This window comes from Haliotis rufescens, unplaced genomic scaffold (genome assembly GCF_023055435.1).
Source record: "Haliotis rufescens isolate VD_foot unplaced genomic scaffold, xgHalRufe1.0.p SCAF_9, whole genome shotgun sequence".
In the NCBI taxonomy this organism is placed as follows: domain Eukaryota; kingdom Metazoa; phylum Mollusca; class Gastropoda; order Lepetellida; family Haliotidae; genus Haliotis; species Haliotis rufescens.
This window is the reverse complement of record NW_025964383.1, coordinates 28,475,560-28,495,023: the sequence shown is the minus strand read 5'-3', so window position 1 is coordinate 28,495,023 and position 19,464 is coordinate 28,475,560. Positions and strand designations below refer to the sequence as shown.

The 19,464-nt window shown below is 40.9% G+C and overlaps 1 long non-coding RNA gene across 5 annotated transcripts; it reads right to left on the bottom strand.

Moving 5' to 3' along the window:
- Positions 1-6,009: 6,009 nt before the first annotated feature.
- On the bottom strand, positions 6,010-14,270 carry LOC124130567. Of its 5 annotated transcripts, none has more exons than XR_007219544.1 (8): positions 13,974-14,270; positions 13,746-13,831; positions 11,443-11,670; positions 9,163-9,267; positions 8,783-8,965; positions 8,524-8,586; positions 6,385-6,509; positions 6,010-6,140 (listed from the first exon to the last, which is right to left on the bottom strand). It is a non-coding gene; the product is annotated as an uncharacterized LOC124130567 (long non-coding RNA). The 5 variants fall into 5 exon arrangements; XR_007219540.1 differs by having other exon boundaries at positions 13,746-13,835; positions 13,974-14,269; XR_007219543.1 differs by lacking the exon at positions 13,746-13,831 and having other exon boundaries at positions 13,974-14,263.
- Between the last annotated feature and the right edge of the window lie 5,194 nt (positions 14,271-19,464).

The window sequence follows — 19,464 nt, the reverse complement described above, 5'->3', positions numbered from 1 at the left end:
ATCTTATCCTTACTTAGTACTCCAACTTCTAAATGCCTCTCAAAGAAGTTATGAGAGATGATGAACTGTGATAAAGAATTGAATTTGTGATGTTTCCTGTTTGCTTTTTTCTGAGAAATTGGCTTGAACATGTGACCACCCCTTTCGTAAAATGAACCATCATTATTGGAGTACCTCGAAACCAGTCATCGGTTTCTCGGCATCCCATATCATGCATCTTGTCAAAGGTAAGCACGACGAGACGACAGTTTTGTTGCGTCATGCGCCCAGTAAATTAGTTCCTCCTTAATATCGAATTTAATTAACATTCATGTTACAACGTCGATCTCCTAATCATATCATTTAATGTATCAACATGTTCCTGAGTGGTAAAATGAAGGAGCATAATCCCCCAAAGTTGACACCATGCCCGAAAGTGTGGCTTTTGGAGTTTGTCATTTCAGCTGGAGATATTTGATGACAGCACGCTAGTAAATTTTGTCCATTTAAATCAACAGGGAATACCTGGTCACAAGAGTATGCTGCCAGGTGGTGTATTTGTTTCAAATGCAGCCTGTAAGCATGGGAAATAATATGCTAGGTCTTAATACATGCAAACTGGTATTACAATACCTCCATCGTAGTTTAAGTAAGAACCCATCTATATTTTTGAGACACTGATATATTTTCCAATCTCCAAATTTCGCCACCATTCAAATGAGGGTTGACTGATAAGTGCTGAGCCTCACATAGTAGGAATTGCGTAAAAGTGAAAGCTTTTGTTGAGGACATTACAAGATGCCAAGAAGTATATCCACACAAAAATTAGTAAACTGAGCAAATTGTTTCGCTCTGATAAATCTGTAAAATAAGCAGGCGAATGTCACCTTTGGAAAATGGACAAACTTGCGGAACACTGCTAAGTTTCCTAAGGATCAAGTTTTGATGATATTAGAACAACAAATAAAGATTGAAATATCCAGTAAACACTGATACGGTAACCCCTATAGGAGTTCAACTGTTTCATGAATGGACAGAGGCATGCGGCTGGTGCAATGGGACTCCACTTTATCGTGCCAGGGTCGTTGATGCCTACATAGAGCAGGAGACCATTGTCTCCATGGAGTGGCCAGCACAGTCACCAGATCTCAAGGTCACATGTAGAAGAAGCTTCAGATTGCCCTCTCACGACGCCCGGTCCTTCCGGCAACTCTACACTCGGTAATGCTATTCCTGAAGAGTGGAACAATCTTCACTCGGCCATCCAGACATGTATTCGGAGCATGAGACGATGATGCCAGTCCGAAAGAGGATTGTAAACGCATTTATATGCTGGATTTGACTGACTTGAATGCAATTTAGTGATGTATTGCGGTACTAGTTTAATGTGGCATTGTTCAATTGAAGGTTCATCAGCCGCCACTGTGGAACTGTCCTAAGAGCTCCAATGCCTAATTAAGTTGCTTTTGCATGCTCCACCATAGACAATGGAACCATAAACTAGCTAAGAGCGTATTAACGACCCCTACAAGTGAAGGAGAGTTGTTTAATCCCCTCCCAACTCGGAATTTGAAACAACTTTTAAAAAGTCAAGAGCCTTCAGGCACTTTGCCTTTAGATTTTTTATGTGTGGTAAGAATGTTAGATGACGGTCAAACATGAGGCCAAGGAATTTGGCCTCCTCTACTACCTTGATAGGAGTACCATTAAAACCTAAACCTGGATCCTTGTGCAGTTCATATTTACGCCCAAAGTGAATACAGTTTGTTTTGGATTAGAAAACTTAAAGCCAATTTTGTTGGCCCATTTTTTAATTAGGTTAAGACATAGTTGAAGATGTTTTTCTATTGTATGTATATTCTTACCACAAGAAATTTTGAAATCATTCACAAAAAGTGAACCATCAACACAAGGTGTTCAAAACTTTAGTAAAACTATTAAGTTTTAAGCTAAATAGTGTGACAGATAGGATGCTACCTTGAGGGACGCCCTGATCTTGATCGAAATCATCAGACAGGGTAGAGTCCACTCGTACTTGAAATTGTCTGTTGTATTAAAACTGAGATATGAAGTGACGTAATCTGCTCCTCCATCCAATTTCATGCAAATCTTTTAAAATACCATGTTTCCACTTGTATCATATCCTTATCTTGGTCGAAAAGATTGATACAGTATGTTGTTTGTTGACAATGGAGTTTTAATAAATGACTATAACGCACCAAACGGTCAATGGTACTTCTCTTTTTTCGGAAGTCATACTGGTTGTTTCTCAAAAGGTTACTGGTCCCCAAAGTACCAGACCAATTGATTGTAGGCTGATGAAAGAACATTGGGCGTTCTGCCCCAGGCTCGCACCCATTGACCCCAAGCACGGAGGTATCTGACTGACGTCACGCTAAAAAAAAACTTACCAGCGTAGTACATTACAGGTTGTGTTGCAATCTGGGAAAACCCTGGCTTAAGATAGACCAACGGCTATACATTCAAATGAGGAAAGGTGTACATATGTATTAAGGTTGATGTAGTATATGTGAACAATTTATGTTGTATGTTTTAAAACTTTCTTTCTTGGGAAATGTATTTACCTACGGGCGTCAGACAGTGAGGGAGTCATTAGTTCACCTTTAGCGAGGTGGACACACGCTATGTAAGCTGTTTTTCAAAAAAAATATTCATATTTATGTTATGAAGACGCCTTGTCATAAAACTACTAGCATATCTAAAGTAAATGTGATAGTTTACATACAAACTGCTACGTAGTTGAAATATTGTAATAAAGTGTATCTATAGTGTTTTCATGCTGAGAGAAACTGTTTTGTTGATATGGTGACTCATCAGAGTGGTATGCGGGACGCTGCCCTTACATCTGTTCACCGTCTGTAGTGACCTATAGAAGAGCTGTGTAGTGATCCGTTGAAGAGTGTTTAAACAAGCTCAGACATGTCAGGGGTCTTTCAGTCGCGTCCATGATGTAGGGGGGATTCATTCATAAAACACGCCAGTGGTTCAGTCTAAGGATGTATAGTGGCCACACCTATCACCCCTCGCATGTATGCAATGGAAAATGTCATATGTGTGCATGGAAACGTTTATCATCTGCACACAATGAACTCATCCTTTTCTAACCTTTATAAACGGAAGAGCGGCATTTAAATTTCATATTGTTGTCTGCCAGCAACCGAGACGGACGTTTGCCAGTACGCTATCATCTTTAGCCTTGACTCACGTACAGTTCGCGGTTTGTGTTTACAAAGGTAATTGAATGCAATTCAAGCACATACACCTTGCTTTCAAAGATATATCTTAGACGCTGTCATATTGTTAAATAATGAAGATGAAGTATTTTTTGGTTGAGATAACAAAATATAATGCTATCCTTATGATACATTACTGGTATAATTTGCAACCGAGACCACAACATCGAACTTACTATGCATTTATCAAGTAGAAAGTCTGTTGTTAATTTTAAGAACTTCTACAGGTAATTACAGAGTTTGATTTTACGCCGCTTTTAGCAATATTCCAGCAATATCACGGCGGGGGACACCAGAAATGGGCTTCACACATTGTATCCATGTCGGGATTCCAGGAAGCTGGAGTACACAGGTTTATCCAGTTATTGGTGAGTACTAACTTCTAAAGAGGAATTATTGTGAGTGATGTAAGTTCGTTCAAGTGTGTGCCTTGTAAATGTATTCAGTTCACACATTATTGATGTAGATGATGGTATGGCGGTATCCAGCTAGGCGTGTGGTTGGAGCCTCTGTAAGGGTACAGTATGTCCCAACCCCTGTTCTGGAACAGGTAGCCGAGGAGCAGGCAATTGCTGTCATTGTATGTATTGCTGTATTGGGTGGCTGCGTGTACATAGGTATGTGCGTGTTTAGGCACGCGTGCAGTTTATTTTCGTTTGTTTGTTTATGGGTTTGAAGTCGGCGTGTGCGTGTTCGTGTGCGCTAGGGAATGCGATGGTTTGTGGTATTTAATATGTGGTGTTGATTTGTTCGTTGGTTTCTATTTCAGAAACGCCCATTTCCAGTGTAGCCGGTAGTTACGTTCAGAGCTTACTTCGATGTGAGCTGCTTGTGTTGGGGACTGAATCCCGGTGTTTTGGAAATATTGCTCCTGTTCGGAATGAACATTGTTTTGTGTGTATTTACGTCCGTGTGACGTGCGATGAGGCCAGAATGCCTGATTGTATTGATTTATGTTCATATGTGTACTCTAACATTTAAAGAATATCTGTTAAGTTCTATGTGTGCCCGAAAATAAGTCCGTGCTAATTCAGACTGCCACAAGTTTAATGTTTGCCTGAGCGTTAGTTCAGTGCTCTTCACTTGTGATTCAGAGATGGTTTACTGTAAGAATGTTGTGATTGTTGTTGAATTGGGCAACCCGTTTGTCGTGGGTTGCCCCCTGTCTGAGGAGGATGCGAGGCGGGTGGTTGAGGGGACTGGACCCAGGAACTTTGGTTCCTTTTACCCAACACACCACTTTGATCCTCACTTCACCTACACAGGTGGTAGCATGGGCCCGTTCTGTTAATAGGCTGGTCACGCCATCCGCTGTGCATGGAAAAAGTGAATTTAGATATCTCATCAAAATAATTTTATCACGAAAGATAAGTCTTATCTGCTTATAAGAGTTCTAAAACGCTGAAACCTAGTTCATATTGACCCTTATTTATAGCAGGAAATGTGTCTTTCTAAAATAAATTATTCCCACAAATCTGAGTTACTTTTGACATGCAATCAAGAAGAAAATGAGGTACATATGGCACATTAACTTGATGTAAACTTTCAGTACTTTCTGTGAAAAACCTGAAGATATGATCATTAAAGTAAAACTGATTTATTTATTTTTTAAATCGAATATGTCCTCAACTATAAGATATACAAAACCGAGTATTAACGTATGTATGGAGACTAATCTCATCATTTTTACAAGCATTTTATGCAGTGGATTCTGGGGTGTGTGCTTTCGAAGACGTGTACCTTACAGTGTGAAACGTTGAATCCAATATGGCTGCCAAACCACGTGGTATCACTTTGATACCAATGGTTCATGGTCATGGTTTGCACCATAAGCAGCGTCTTTTCCTTCATTGCTCCCATCTCAATGTATTCTAAGTGTGGACCTGATAAAACAGGTCTATGATATACTGATATGTATTGTCTGGCTACGTTCATGTGGTAAAATGGAGCATAGTAAAGTAAATACAGGCAGCATTACAGGCGTTTTCCAGGTACAGCTTGAGTCAGTTGGGACAGATTTGTATTATTCAACATTTAATGAGTGTTGCAGCTGTGTATTTAATCTTTAATTAAAGTGTGTACATCTGAATATGAATGTCCTTCATTGCTTGAACATCACTATAAATTAGCGTCGCATCATGTCCGTATCAGTGCTGATGAAACAGACTATACTCGGCTTTTGATTGACCTTGTTGTGACAAAGCCGTTATGACAATGTGGTATGCAATAGCGGGACGGGACCGTTAAAGACGTTAATTACAGTTACATTTTAGTACAGACAAACAATGCTTAATCGAAAGTGGTGGAATTTTTTTTTAACCCGACACTTTCTTTGTGGATTAAGGTTAGGAGTCACTCCAAACGAAGTACTAGAAACTGTAGTTCAGTTAGAAATGTAACCTGCTGGTAGTCTAGATCACGTACTGTTACCCTCTTTTAAGTGTAAATTGGCACGTGGCCGAAAGTTATAAAAACATAATGCCTTTTACAAAGTGAATAAATGTAACAAATGTTACATTTGGGATAACACTTTCTAAGTGAACCAATTTTTACTTATCAATGGGTACATAAAGTGATCTAGACTACCGGTTGTCTGACTTCCATCTTGTGGAAGCCTTGGTGACTGAGTGGGCAACTAAGGGCCTCTTCAGGCTTTTCTATTGTATCATAACTTAAGTTTTATTCAGAGTAGCATAAAGCCAATTTCACTTGGTCATTGAGACTATCAGACGTGAGTAAGGTATGTTAAATCCGAGAAAAGAAAATTTGAACAGTGTAATTGTCATGATTTATTTAATTTGTACATATTTACGCTTCTAATTTCTGGTGTCCCCGCCGTGATATTGCTCGACTGTTGCTAAAAACGGCGTTAAAAACCTCGCTCGCTCATCTTCTGGTACTGGTGAACTGAAATAAAGATTGATTCATCATGTTGTCATACGTTGTGTAAAAACATCTGCTTTTCTTTCATAGGTCATGAAAAGTAGGAAGGTAATATCAGTTCATTTGGACGAAGCTTAATGTGTGTAACAGTTGTTGGTGCTATTATATTACACTTGTTTTTATACCAATTTAGATATTTAAGTCATCTTTCTGCTCACTGGCATTATATTTCAATTAAGTAACTTTAATTATTGTAAATCATACTTACATCAGAACATCACCTCTTACAAAGGTGATAAAGGCCGCTCGGCACTTCCTTGTCCGGAAACAGATTCAATTGTTTCACGGTCACACTGAAAGAGCTGATCATTCGCCATGACCATTGGATTGTCGCTGTAATGAAATGAACATATTTAACATTGATACACATTTTAAGTCATCTTTAAACATCTGAGTTTGATTCTTACAGGAATAGAATTTGTATGAGATGATCTTCATCGTCCGTTTACTAAATATCCCTCGATATAGTCACAAATTAATTATATATGTATCAAGTGGTGACGCGCTTAAAACGAACTGACCGATATAACGAACTTATTTTTTAGCCCCGACCAGTTGTATATATGCTTATAACGAACTACAATTACTGGTCCCCTCGAGTTCGTTATAACCGTAGTTTATCAATGGCGATCAATGTCATTTTTATAAGTCTAGTGATGGGTCATTGCTGAGCCAAGTTGCTATTGTTTGGATTATATTAGCTGCAAGTAATGAAATGTGGTTATTTTGGAGTAATTTTGCAGGGTGTGTGGATGTTATTCTCACACTTTCTGATATATACTCAACAATATAAGTTCCTGTGACACCAATATTTTAGTGTATTTTTCAAACAAGTAAAGGTTGGTGTTCAATATTGTAGTACATGTATGGAATCAAGTCACAAAAAACGCAACTGCTACAGAAAAGCATGCATTCCATGCAAATGTTGACTTTTATGCAAGCCCCATGCATTTCACTACCCAAGAATGGGTATTAAAAACATGTGCGTTAACGGGATTCTGTATGCATTGTTTAGCATCGTGCTGACAACTCAGAAAAACAACAAAATTATGTAATTATTCAACATTACGAAATGCCACGCCTGTCCGAAAATGAGCGTCTGCGAGCCATTGGTAAGCTTGAAGCAGGATCGAGTCAACGTGATGTTGAAAGACAATTTAACGTCCACAGAAACACCATTTGGTGTTTATGGCAACAGACGAATGTAGTCAGAAACCATTCTCGGAGTGGCAGGCCACGCGTAACCAATAATCGACAAGACAACTGGATTCGAACACACCTACGAAATCGATTCCAACCAGCAACAGTGACTGCAAGAAGCACCCCTGACCTTCGACGAATATCTTCACAAACCGTACGTTGTCGCCACCTCAGATGTGCAGGGATTGTCGCCAGAAGATCCGCCAGACGTTCCATTTTGACAGGAAACAACCGTCAAGCATGTCTACAGTGGTGCAGACAGCGTCTACGCTGGACGGCCATGCAGTGGGGACAAGTTCTATTCACTGACGAGTCTCTTTTACACCTCGGCCGCAGCGATGGACGGATTCGAGTGTACCGACGTCGAGGTGAACGTTACGTCAATCATTGTGTCATGGAAGAAGATCGGTTCGGGGGCGGCAGCGTTATGGTATGGGGTGGGATTACAGCAAGACAGAGGACCCATGTGATAGTGGTAGAGGGAAAGCTCAATGGACAGCGCAACCGCGACGAGATCATCGGCCCTGTTGTTCTTCCTTTTTTGCGTCATCATGGCCCAGGCATTACCTTTCAACATGACAACGCCCGGCCTCATATTGTTCGACTTGTTCAGGATTCTCTTCAACAAAACAACGTGAATGCCATCCCCTGACCGGCTCGCTCCCCTGATCTCTCACCAATCGAGCACATGTGGGATGAGATGGATCGGCGCCTTCGACGTCAACCACGTGTTCCACAGACACTCCAGGAACTTCGAAACATGCTCCAGCAGATATGGACAGATATCCCACAGATATCCCAGAGGACATTGTACGACGCCTGGTCCATTCCATGAGACGAAGATGTGTTGCTTGCATCGCAACCAAAGGTGGACACACACGCTTTTGATTTGTAAATTGACATTTTAGCATGTTCTTGTGGGGTTTTTTTATGAAATCACGCATTTTCTGAAGTCAGTATGGCAAAATAAACCATTTGAACTCTTACAGGAGTCTTGTTGCAAACCGAAATTGTTTCAGATTTGGTAAAAAACAACTTTGCATTAAATCTTATTCAATGTCACAGGAACTTTTGTTGTTCAGTATACTTTCTTCATTGCCAAATTTTCTATGATAATAGAATGAACTCTCGCATGAGAAATACCTACTGAACACGCAATATGACGCTCAGTCTTAAATCCCGTAATTCTCTGGGTAAGTTGTTCCACAACCTACAATGAACATGGTATGATCATATTATCAAGAAATCATGTTTTTAATTTCAACATGTTATATGTGTATGCAATAGGCGAGTTATATTTGAAACATTGTTTGGAAAAAATAGATTTACATGATTTTTTTACAATGTGTCATGAGGTTGATCACTGTCTTAAAAGCAACCAATTGATGAATATTAAAAATCACTACCATTTGTTTTTGGTGTGAAATTTAAATCCAGCTTTTGCTGAAATTCCTTCAGTGTCACACATTGCACATTCACAACTTCAGTTAACGGCAACTCCGTTTTTCCATGTTCTCCCCAGAGCTTCAGTTGGATGGTTTCTGTGTCCGAGTTACTGTCTTTAATTCAACACTACTGTGTTCTGAGACCTGGCAAGGAATCGAAGATTAGCTTAAATGGTATGAATATTGATGAAAACATGTAATGATTGTACAGTTTTTTTAATTTATTTCTAGTTATTTGGCATGTGTGTGGAAGAAGATGGGGTATATTTGTATCTAAGACTTGAAGTCATGTTATTAAATAAGGGAAACGTACATGTTCATTATTTTTAAATCATACTAACCTCAACTACTCTTCCTTGAACTGACTTCAATTCAGCTATGGTCGTAACTGGAGGATATTGGAATGCTTGCAGCATCTCGTAATTAAAAGTACCACATGTCAAAATCTACAATAAAAACAAATAAATTGGGAATATATACATGGGAATGACAAAACGAACTAAAAAGCTTTAATACACACGATGTTTTGCTGTCAAAGAATGGTATAAATTTGAGAAATGTCTAAAATGAGAAAACGTGTGTTCTCTTTTCACCTTAAAACAATAATCATGAAAGGCCATATGCAACAATTAAGTGTTTGTTTTTTAAATCATTCATATAGAACTCTAATAAAAAGAAAGTTGATTCAGGGTATCTGTTTTTGGATGTGTGTATTTTGTATGTACACATATTGGCCAATACATATTAAAAAGCAGTATTGAAGACCATGTTTAGTAACATATAAAACTATATTTAGTTATTGTGACTCCTTATCAATAGTTTAAGGGGTTTTATTGTGTTGTATGCTTATTATAGTGATATATATATATATAATTTCGACAGTTTGAAGTATGTCTTTGAAAGAACTTTAAGGATACATATGATTTTCTTCTATTTGTATACACATAAAAAAAGTTAAGCACCCCCTAATATTATGTATGATAATACACTACCATAATGCTTAATGTTGATGGCAATACTAATGATATTAATGCTGTTTTGTCCGAAGAATGTGACCGTTCATGCGTGATGGTGACGTCCCTATTTCCCGTGTTTTGCACGTGCACCATGCCTCCCTAACACTCAGCAAAAGACAGTAGGTTCACGCAGCAAATACTGGTACTGAAAACAGTGTAAACTGATTTGTGTAGTCGTCCAGTCTGAAAATGGCAAGGAGATTATGTGTAACGCTAAGATGAAGAATCGTTGGTATGCATGCCGCAGGGTTACCTTTCAAGGCGATTGGACGTCAACTGGGTTACATTACTCAGTAAACGGCCGACTAGTGCGAAAACACGCCCAATTCAGTGAGTATGGTTTTACACCGCTTTTAGCAATATTCCAGCAATATCACGGCGGGGGACACCAGAAATGGGCTTCACACATTGTACTCATGTCGGGAGTCGAACCCGGGTCTTCGGCGTGACGAGCGAACGCTTTAACCACTGGGCTACCCGACCGCCCCTGCTCAATTCAGTAAAGGACATGCCACGTACAGGACGCCTACCTGAGGCGTAATTAGTTACCCCATAGACGTCTGTCTGGCCAAACATTGCGGAATCGTTTAAGAGCTGCTGGAATGAGGGACCGAAGAGTCGTCAAACGCCAACTACTGGTACAGCGTCATCGGAGACTACGATTGCAAGAGTGTTTGGCACACCGAGGGTGGAACCTCAGAACATGCAGACGTATCCATTGGTCAGATGAAAGCAGGTTTCAGCTGCATGTGAATGATGGCAGAACGAGAGTGTGGAGGCACCAAGGTACAGCATACACCCCAAGAACATTAAACCAACTGGTCCATTTGGTGGTGGCTCCGTGATGACATGGGGTGCATATCCCACGATTGCAAGCTTGACCTTGTGACTATACGGGGCAATCTCATTGGTGAATGTTACATCCGGGAAGTTCTGGAACCAGTTGTTCCCCATTTTGACAGCCACCCTCTGGCATCAAGACCTGTTCATGGACGATAACGCTAGACCCCACCGTTCAAGAGCTGTGACTGCATGTTTGGCAAACAACGCCATTGCAACTCTACCTTGGCCTGCAGTGAGTCCTGATCTTAACCCAATGGAGCACATTTGGGACATTCTTGGGCGTAGAATCCGGGCAATGGACCCTCCTCCACACAATCTGGATGACTTGGCAGCAGCTTTGCATCGTGAATGGGCGCCATTTCTCCTTGAAATGATCCGACGTCTGACTGGAGGGATGACGAGAAGGGTGGAGGCTGTCATCCAGGCATGCGGTGGCCCTACCTGTTATTAAACTTTTGACACGCGAATGTCATTAATGGACGTTAATACACGTTTATTCATTAACGTTCTAGATTAGCAGTGCTATACTTAGAGGATGTTATGTTGTGGAAAAAAAACAGTACCGGTGTTTGGGCATGCATATCTCAATTAAATTTTCATTCTGGCTCAAAATTGTTTTTGTTTGTTCACAGATGATTGCTCTTTACAAACATAATGCTTTCTCCAACTTCACTGTCCATTGTATCATGTTCGTGATTCTTATTTTCTAAACAGAATTTCTGGGGGTGCTTAACTTTTTGTGTGTATATGTAATGTACTTACTTTCGTCCTTTGGGAGAACGTGTATACTCCATCTTGCACTTTGTACAAGTCGGTTCCCATTTTAAAGCCGTTGGTGTTATCTTGAAAGTTGTCCTGCATTCTTATTGTGGTTATTTAAAGTGGGCTTCTCTTCAGAACGACATTGGCTTCCTTGTAATAGCCAGACTTCCCCTTTCTTCTGGACATCTCCCCAAAATGGTAAAGACGTAAGTTCTCACCAACTGTGGGCTGTAACAATAACAAAATTTCATCTTCGTTATTAAAGTGCATAAAATATTTAGTTTGCTGCTGTTATATAAAGGGAAATAACACTCCAAGTTTGAAATATGGATGGGTGTTTTCTTCGCGAGTTCACAATTTGCTTATGGATTATTATTTTGACCCTTTGACTTGTTGGGCTGCGTGAAGCGACACCTATCGAAGAATGTATAACCTTTGCTATCATATGCCCAATGAAGAGCTGCAGACAAATTTACGTTTTTGTTGTTAATGCATCCACGACTGGAAAGGGTGAAGCTGTAGGTAAAAACACCATATTATATATACAACTGAAAACTACATATACTGAACAACAAAAGTTCCTGCGACATTGAATAAGATTTAATGCAAGTCTGAAATAATTTCGGTTTGCAACAGATAAAAGACTCCTGTAAGTGTTCAAATGGTTTATTTTGCTATACTGACTTCAGAAAATGCGTGATTTCATACAAAAAAACCTGAACATGCCAAAATGTCAATTAACAAATCAATAGCGTGTGTCCACCTCTGGTTGCGATGCAAGCAACACATCTTCGTCTCATGGAATGGACCAGACGTCGCACAAAGTCCTGTGGGATATCTGTCCAATCTGCTGGAGCATGTTTCGAAGTTCCTGGGGTGTCTGTGGAATACGTGGTTGATGTCGAAGGCGCCGATCCATCTCATCCCACATGTGCTCGATTGGTGAGAGACCAGGGGAGCGAGCCGGCCAGGGGATGACATTCATATTGTTTTGTTTAGAATCCTGAACAAGTCGAGCAATATGAGGCCGGGCGTTGTCATGTTGAAAGGTAATGCCTGGGCCATGACGACGCAAAAACGGTAGAACAGGGCCGGTGATCTCGTCGCGGTAGCGCTGTCCATTGAGATTTCCCTCTACCACTATCACATGGGTCCTCTGTCTTGCTGTAATCCCACCCCATACCATAACGCTGCCGCCCCCGCCCCCTTCTTCCATGACACAATGATTGACGTAACGTTCACCTCGACGTCGGTACACTCGAATCCGTCCATCGCTGTGGCCGAGGTGAAAACGAGACTCGTCAGTGAATAGAACTTGTCCCTACTGCATGGCCGTCCAGCCTAGACGCTGTCTGCACCACTGTAGACGTGCTTGACGGTGGTTTCCTGTCAAAATGGGATGTCTTGCGGGTCTTCTGGCGACAATCCCTGCACATCTGAGGCGACGACGTACGGTTTGTGAAGATATTCGTCGAAGGCCAGGGATGCTTCTTGCAGTCACTGTTGCTAGTTGGAATCGATTTCGTAGGTGCGTTGTCCGAATCCAGTTGTCTTGTCGATTATTGGTCACGCGTGGCCTGCCACTCCGAGAATGGTCTCTGACTGCATTCATCAGGTGCCAACGTTGCCATAAACACCAAATGGCGTTTCTGTGGACGTTAAATTGTCTTTCAACATCACGTTGACTCGATCCTGCTTCAAGCATACCAATGGCTCGCAGACGCTCATCTTCGGACAGGCGTGGCATTCCGTAATGTTGAATAATTGCGTAATTTTGTTGTCTTTCTGAGTGATTGTTGCCAGCACGATGTTTAACAATGCATATGGTATCCCGTTAACGCACATGTTTTTATACCCATTCTTGGGTAGTGAAATGCATAGGGCTTGCATAAAAGTCAACTTTTGCATGGAATGCATGCTTTTCTGTAGCGGTTGCGTTCTTGTGACTTGATTCCATACATGTACTACAATATTGAAAACCAAACTTTACTTGTTTGAAAAATGCACTTAAATATTGGTGTCACAGGAACTTTTATTGTTGAGTATATGTAGGGTTTGTGTAGACAGTGAGATTGGACAATGGCGTACAGATATACGTGCATCTCAAGAAAGGCGGATCCAGTACTTTGAAAAGGAAGGGGTCCATAATATCAAAATCCTCAGATAATTTTACTGAATACAAGAAACTATTTGGTTAACAACTTATAAAAAGTATATTAATTAACATTACAATTAACGTCCATTTACTTTCAACGTTCTTCAAACACAGGTTAAATTTATTAACATATGTTCCAAGGGCAAACCTTATATGTTCCCCAGTGACGGTGCCGTTCCGTCTGCGTCTTCACCTCGATGTCGACTTAGGGAGCCAGTAATGATGGATAGATCCCTACCTTGTCAAAGGTAAGTCATGTTATAGTCTTATATGGTGTCATATATAAGCACACAAACATACTGGGCTAGTTATTATTTATAGTTTGATTTTGTTCTTTATATAAATTTATATTAAAAGATTTATACCATCCGCTTACCTTTTCATACAGTGGTGTCAACCGCTTTGACTACCACTCCTTGCTTTGAGATCCGCCCTGTATTCAGAGAGGATTTGGCCGGTGTGGTGCACCATACATGTGGCATCTTGACGCTTCTTTTGGCGTCCCGAGTTAATTTCTTTTCTTTTTGAGCAGGAACTGTAAATTTATTAAACATAATACTGCTTTTACCACATGAATTGCTTTCAGTAATTTTTATTTCTTATGTGAAAATTGTAATCATTTATGGTTAAGTAATTGTTGCCTCCATAATTAATAGATTCTTTAAATAAATTTAATTATATAATTAAATATATTGTTTGGAATCACGGAACCATTGACATGCGTTTAGGTGGTATGACTGTTTCCTTCAACGTAAAATTCATACTTCACATCACTACATTATTCTTTGTTATTTTATCCCTAACGTGTTTCCATACTACGTGGTTTTTCCTTTCATTTATAATTTTTACCGACCTCCTTTCAACCAGGGTCTATGCCAATTTGTATACATGTTATGTTTGTTCGGAAGATAATCTTCCTGTTGATAACAGTCAGTATTACATACACAGAGTGATTTAACGCTGGACAGTTGTTTGAGTTCATTGGAATCGGGTAAACAAAAAAGTGATTTTATAACCATGTCGAAAAGTGAGTGGGTGAGATTGATGCGATTTTTGCCGCTTTCGGCAATATTCCAGCAATATCACGGCTGGGGGACGCCAGAAATTGGTTTCACACATTGTACCCTTGTGGGGAATCTAACCCGGGCCTTCGTCGTGATGAGCGAACGTTTTAACCACTTGGCTACCCGACCATGCCGAGTAACATCTAACACAAAGTCAAAAGGCGACTATGCTCGGGTGGTGATCGGGTGGTCAGGCTCGCTGACTTGGTTGATGCATGTCATCGTATCCCAATTGCGTGGATCGATTCTCATGTCAATCACTGCGGCGTTAAACAACCAAACAAATGAGTGAGTGAGTTTGATTTTACGCCGCTTTTAGCAATATTCCTGCAAAGTCACAGCGGGGTACACCAGATATGGGCTTCACACATTGTACCCATGTCGGGAATCGAACCCGGGTCTTCGGCGTGACGAGCGAACGCTTTAACCACTAGGCTACCCGACCGCCCTACAACCAAACAAAACGAACAGTGGACCCGACATGTCCTTTACTGATTTATAAATTCCTTGTTCGTATTCATAATGATCAGTGAGTTCAAAACTGTTACCTTGATTACAGTGGAGTGCTGGCTTCCTTGATGGACCACGGCCGTGTGTATGGCTGGCTACCTGCGTTGACATACGGGCGATCTATTCTCCCGTGCGCCGCATCAACGCAGGCAAAGCACGTGCCACCTATGAAGCTTGGACAAAGCACGCTGAACAAGAAAAGCGGGACTGAAGACCCAACTATCCAAATTTTACCGGGTAACGGTCGCTGAAACCTTCCAAACACACATCCCAAACCGCGCAAATCTGGTAGACTTGGTTGTTTTAACTTAATTTGACTTGTACTTACGACACGTGTTTTCAAAACAATTGTCTTGCATTTGCATGTATTTGTGTCGGGTGCCTGGTAGGGCAGGATACGCTTTCTATTTAGCGAACACCTATCAAGATTTGACAGTGAAACGCACGCTCATGATCAAGTCGGAAGCGTACAATCGACTTTCTTAGTCGAAATTTCTTATGAATATGGGAAAGGAAAGGAAAAATGTGTCGCTTCTATTGTCAACCCCAGAATCGGCTCGCAAGATCGTCTCGTCGTCTGGACCGTCGGCCACGTCGTTAATTTCATACTGACGGACGAGGCGGTGGGGTCCCCTAGTGGTGAAAGCGTTTGCTCGTCACGCCGAAGGCCCGGGTTCGATTCCCCACATGGGTACAATGTGTGAAGCCCATTTTTTGGTGTTGCACCGCCGTGATATTGCTGGAATATTGCTAAAAGCGTATTCGTGGATCGATGATCATGATGTCAATCACTTGATTGTCTGGTCCAGACTCGATTATTTACAGACCGCTGTCATATAGCAAGAATATTGCTGAGTGCAGCCTTAAACCACAAACGAACAGCTACTATAGGGACTGTCCCCTGTGTGCATATACATTTGAACCATGACAAATAACGGCTCGTAAAAATGGTTCTCATATAATTTTTGGCGCTCGAAATGATAAAATCTGACTGTAGTATACTATAAACCGAAGGACAAAAGAAACAATACCAAGTTACATTTTCATGCAATTGAAAATCAAAAGAACTGTTAATCTTGATTATGTCTATTTAATCATCACCCTTTCCTACAACAGTTGGTAAAAGAATATTCTGTGGCTGGATATATAGTTGGAAAATTGCCGAATGCGGCGTTAAACAACAAACAAACAAACAGTAAGCTTTAAATTAATGTCAGACAGGCTGGCAATCTTTGCAGTGTACAACATGGCGTACACAATACGTGTAAAATGTATGGAAACAAGTTCTGTACGGAATGGATGCATGGAAACAAGGGCTGGACCGTAGGCGAGAATGAACTTCCCGGAATTTGACGTCACATGATTACAAAGATCAGACCTTCTAATCCATAGTTACCACCTGTTGTGCATTGTATTACCGAACCAAGGGTGGCACGGGTGGCCCAGTCGTCTGAGGCGCCGCAATTCCCTGTGCGTTGCGTTCCTTGGGCACGCCAAAAACCTATGATTGTGGATTCGCCCCGATTATGTTTCTAGGTTTGTCAGCACCAAACCTGTGCTCGTGTGTTTCACCGAAGTGGTAAACAAACGTCTTAGCCCTGCATCACTTCGGGCTTTCCTCCCACTTTAAGCTGACACGCCTTTATATTACTTGAACATTGTCCAAAGCGGCGTTAAACCCAACTCACTCACTCACTGCCCTCCAAATATAAATAAAATTCATTCAAATTCACTCTCGTAAGAAATTTCATTATTAAACTGTTATTGTTTTTTGCCGCTTTTAATGGGATATGCGTTGATAAATGGGCTATCAACAAGATTGAGTTTGTTGCCAGTAGTAAAGGATATTTATTTTGATTTTTTGACGTTTCAGTGACTTCTGTCATCGGTGATACGTTAACATAAAAATAAATTTGAATGAGTTGGCTAGAACATATCGAGAGAGGAACCTGAACGTGTTTTCACACTCACGCTCACACTCAGAAATTCATTTAGATCATGAATCCTGAGTTTTGAACTTTAAAATGAAAAACAAAACATCAATTCGGAAATGCAGTTGTGGTATACAGAGAAAAGACAAAAACGTCATTTGTTTGAATCTCATAATCCTTGGTTTGTCTCCACCAAACCGTGCCCGTGGGTTTTATCAAGGTCATAAACGTCTAAGAACTCTATCAAATCGGCGTAATCGTTCACGTGCACATCAGTGGATGAGTGGGTTCGGTTTTACGCTCTTGGGATTACTGGTATTTCAGCAATGTATCGGCGGGACTCGTCGTGGTATAACTGCAAATGATGGTGTTTGTTGTAATGGCCGATATCTTACCGCAGAACATCAAACGCTGACTCCGAGATCGTCCAGTCTTTGTTTTATCGAGCGCCAGGAAGGGTAACAACAAGAGCCATATTTTAACATCGTTCGGTGCGATGAACTACTGACCTTCCGCTCTCCGAGCAAACACTCTATCTATGGAGGCGGTCAGAATAGAGAAAGCGGAAGGTGGGGATAAGAGAGTGAAATGCTGTTTTACGCTGTCACCTGCAGTAATCAAGCTTTATCGCGACATCATGTATATAATCCCATCTCGACTTTGCAAATCCGAAGTCAAAATGTATATTTTGATTCCAAAGTTTAAATGTAGTCCACAGTCCCATGTACAATACTTTTGTGCACTCGGCAATATTCCAGCTATATGACGGCGGTCTGTAAATAATAGTCTGGTCATTGATATCATGAGCATCGATCTACACAATTGGGATACGATGACATGCATCAACCAAGTCAGCGAGCCTGACCCCCGAACCCGTTAGTCACCTCTCCCCCATGTACATTCTACCACGACAATGCTGAAAGCTTGATTCTGATTGGTTATAAAGAGGTTTCCTCTTTGCTGCGGACCCCTTTCAAATATATTAAGCCTTTTCACAAAAAACGTGCGTATGAATACATAGCCTACATATCGATTAAAAAAAAATGTCTTGAATATAATCATGTCAAGATTATTGCGGTATGCGTTGGAGAGATATTCGTAATGTTTGTTTGTTGTTCAACGCCGCACTTAGAAATATTACAGCAATATGACGGCGGTCTGAAAATAATCGAGAAATAATCATGAGCATCGATCAACCATGTCAGCGACGATCACCCGATCCCGTTAGTCACCCTTACCACTATTTTCTTTTTCTTACATGCCAGATCTAAGTTAATTTAATCATTCATGTTTTAGTTCTTGGTTGCTGTGATTCTGGGTGGGATCCCATGTATCCGCTGCTAGGCAAGAACCCACTATGGTGGCCCAGTGGTCAGGCTCCGTGATTGCACTTATTACCTATCACTGTGCCTCGATGGCGTTGATAGGTCGTTGCTCCAGCTTTCAGTCCTTGGTTTGCCTGTCAGCACTACACAAATAATTCCTTTTGGCGGGGTTATACCGAAATTCACTTTAAAGTTTATGAAGGCTTTAAACCATCCTCTGTTTCATTACAGTAACCTAGATGCGAACCGTGAAATGTTCGTACAGAGGCATCCTGTTTTCTAGCAGACTAGTCAATATTCATCACGTGACTGGTCAATATTGACCGTATGATGAGGTCAGTGTTAGTTACATGTTTTGGGGTCTACATTGAAATTTATTGTTTCGTCACCTTGTACGGATTGACCAATGGAATTGCAAGATTTCTAACAGGTATTACAATACAATAATGTGCACGATACTTGGATATATCTGGAATATTGCTGAATGTGGCATTAAATATTCATTCACTAAAAAATAAATACGCTTCGGGGACTTTCATATTTTCATTTCAGGGATACAGATCATAGAAGCACCAAAATAGACCACAACACCGCCATGTACATCTTCCCGAGGCAAGAGAGTTAACTGACTTTAAAAGTCCAGTTTCCACCCTTGCCGAACTAGGCTGGAATTCCTGGGTTCGATCGTAGCGTCGCCAGTAGCTATTACGAGTTATGTCCCTTCTAAGCCTCTCTGGACCAATAAGATTCCATCTCTCGTATCACATGCATTTGCTTCAAACAAAACGGCGGCACCCAGTCAAGAAGATGTGATCGATAATCAAGACAAAACTGGTCTTACATCGTGAAGTGCATCAAATCATGTGAGCACCTTGATTAAAAACATGAAAAGATTTGGAAAATATCTGCTGACAACGAGTTGGCGGTGCACATGTTTTGCAAATCCTGCAATCGACAGAAATCTGCATGGTAACAGTTGACGAACCGGACTTCAATTTCGTTGCGCGATTTTGATTGGACTATGCATAGACTCGTCA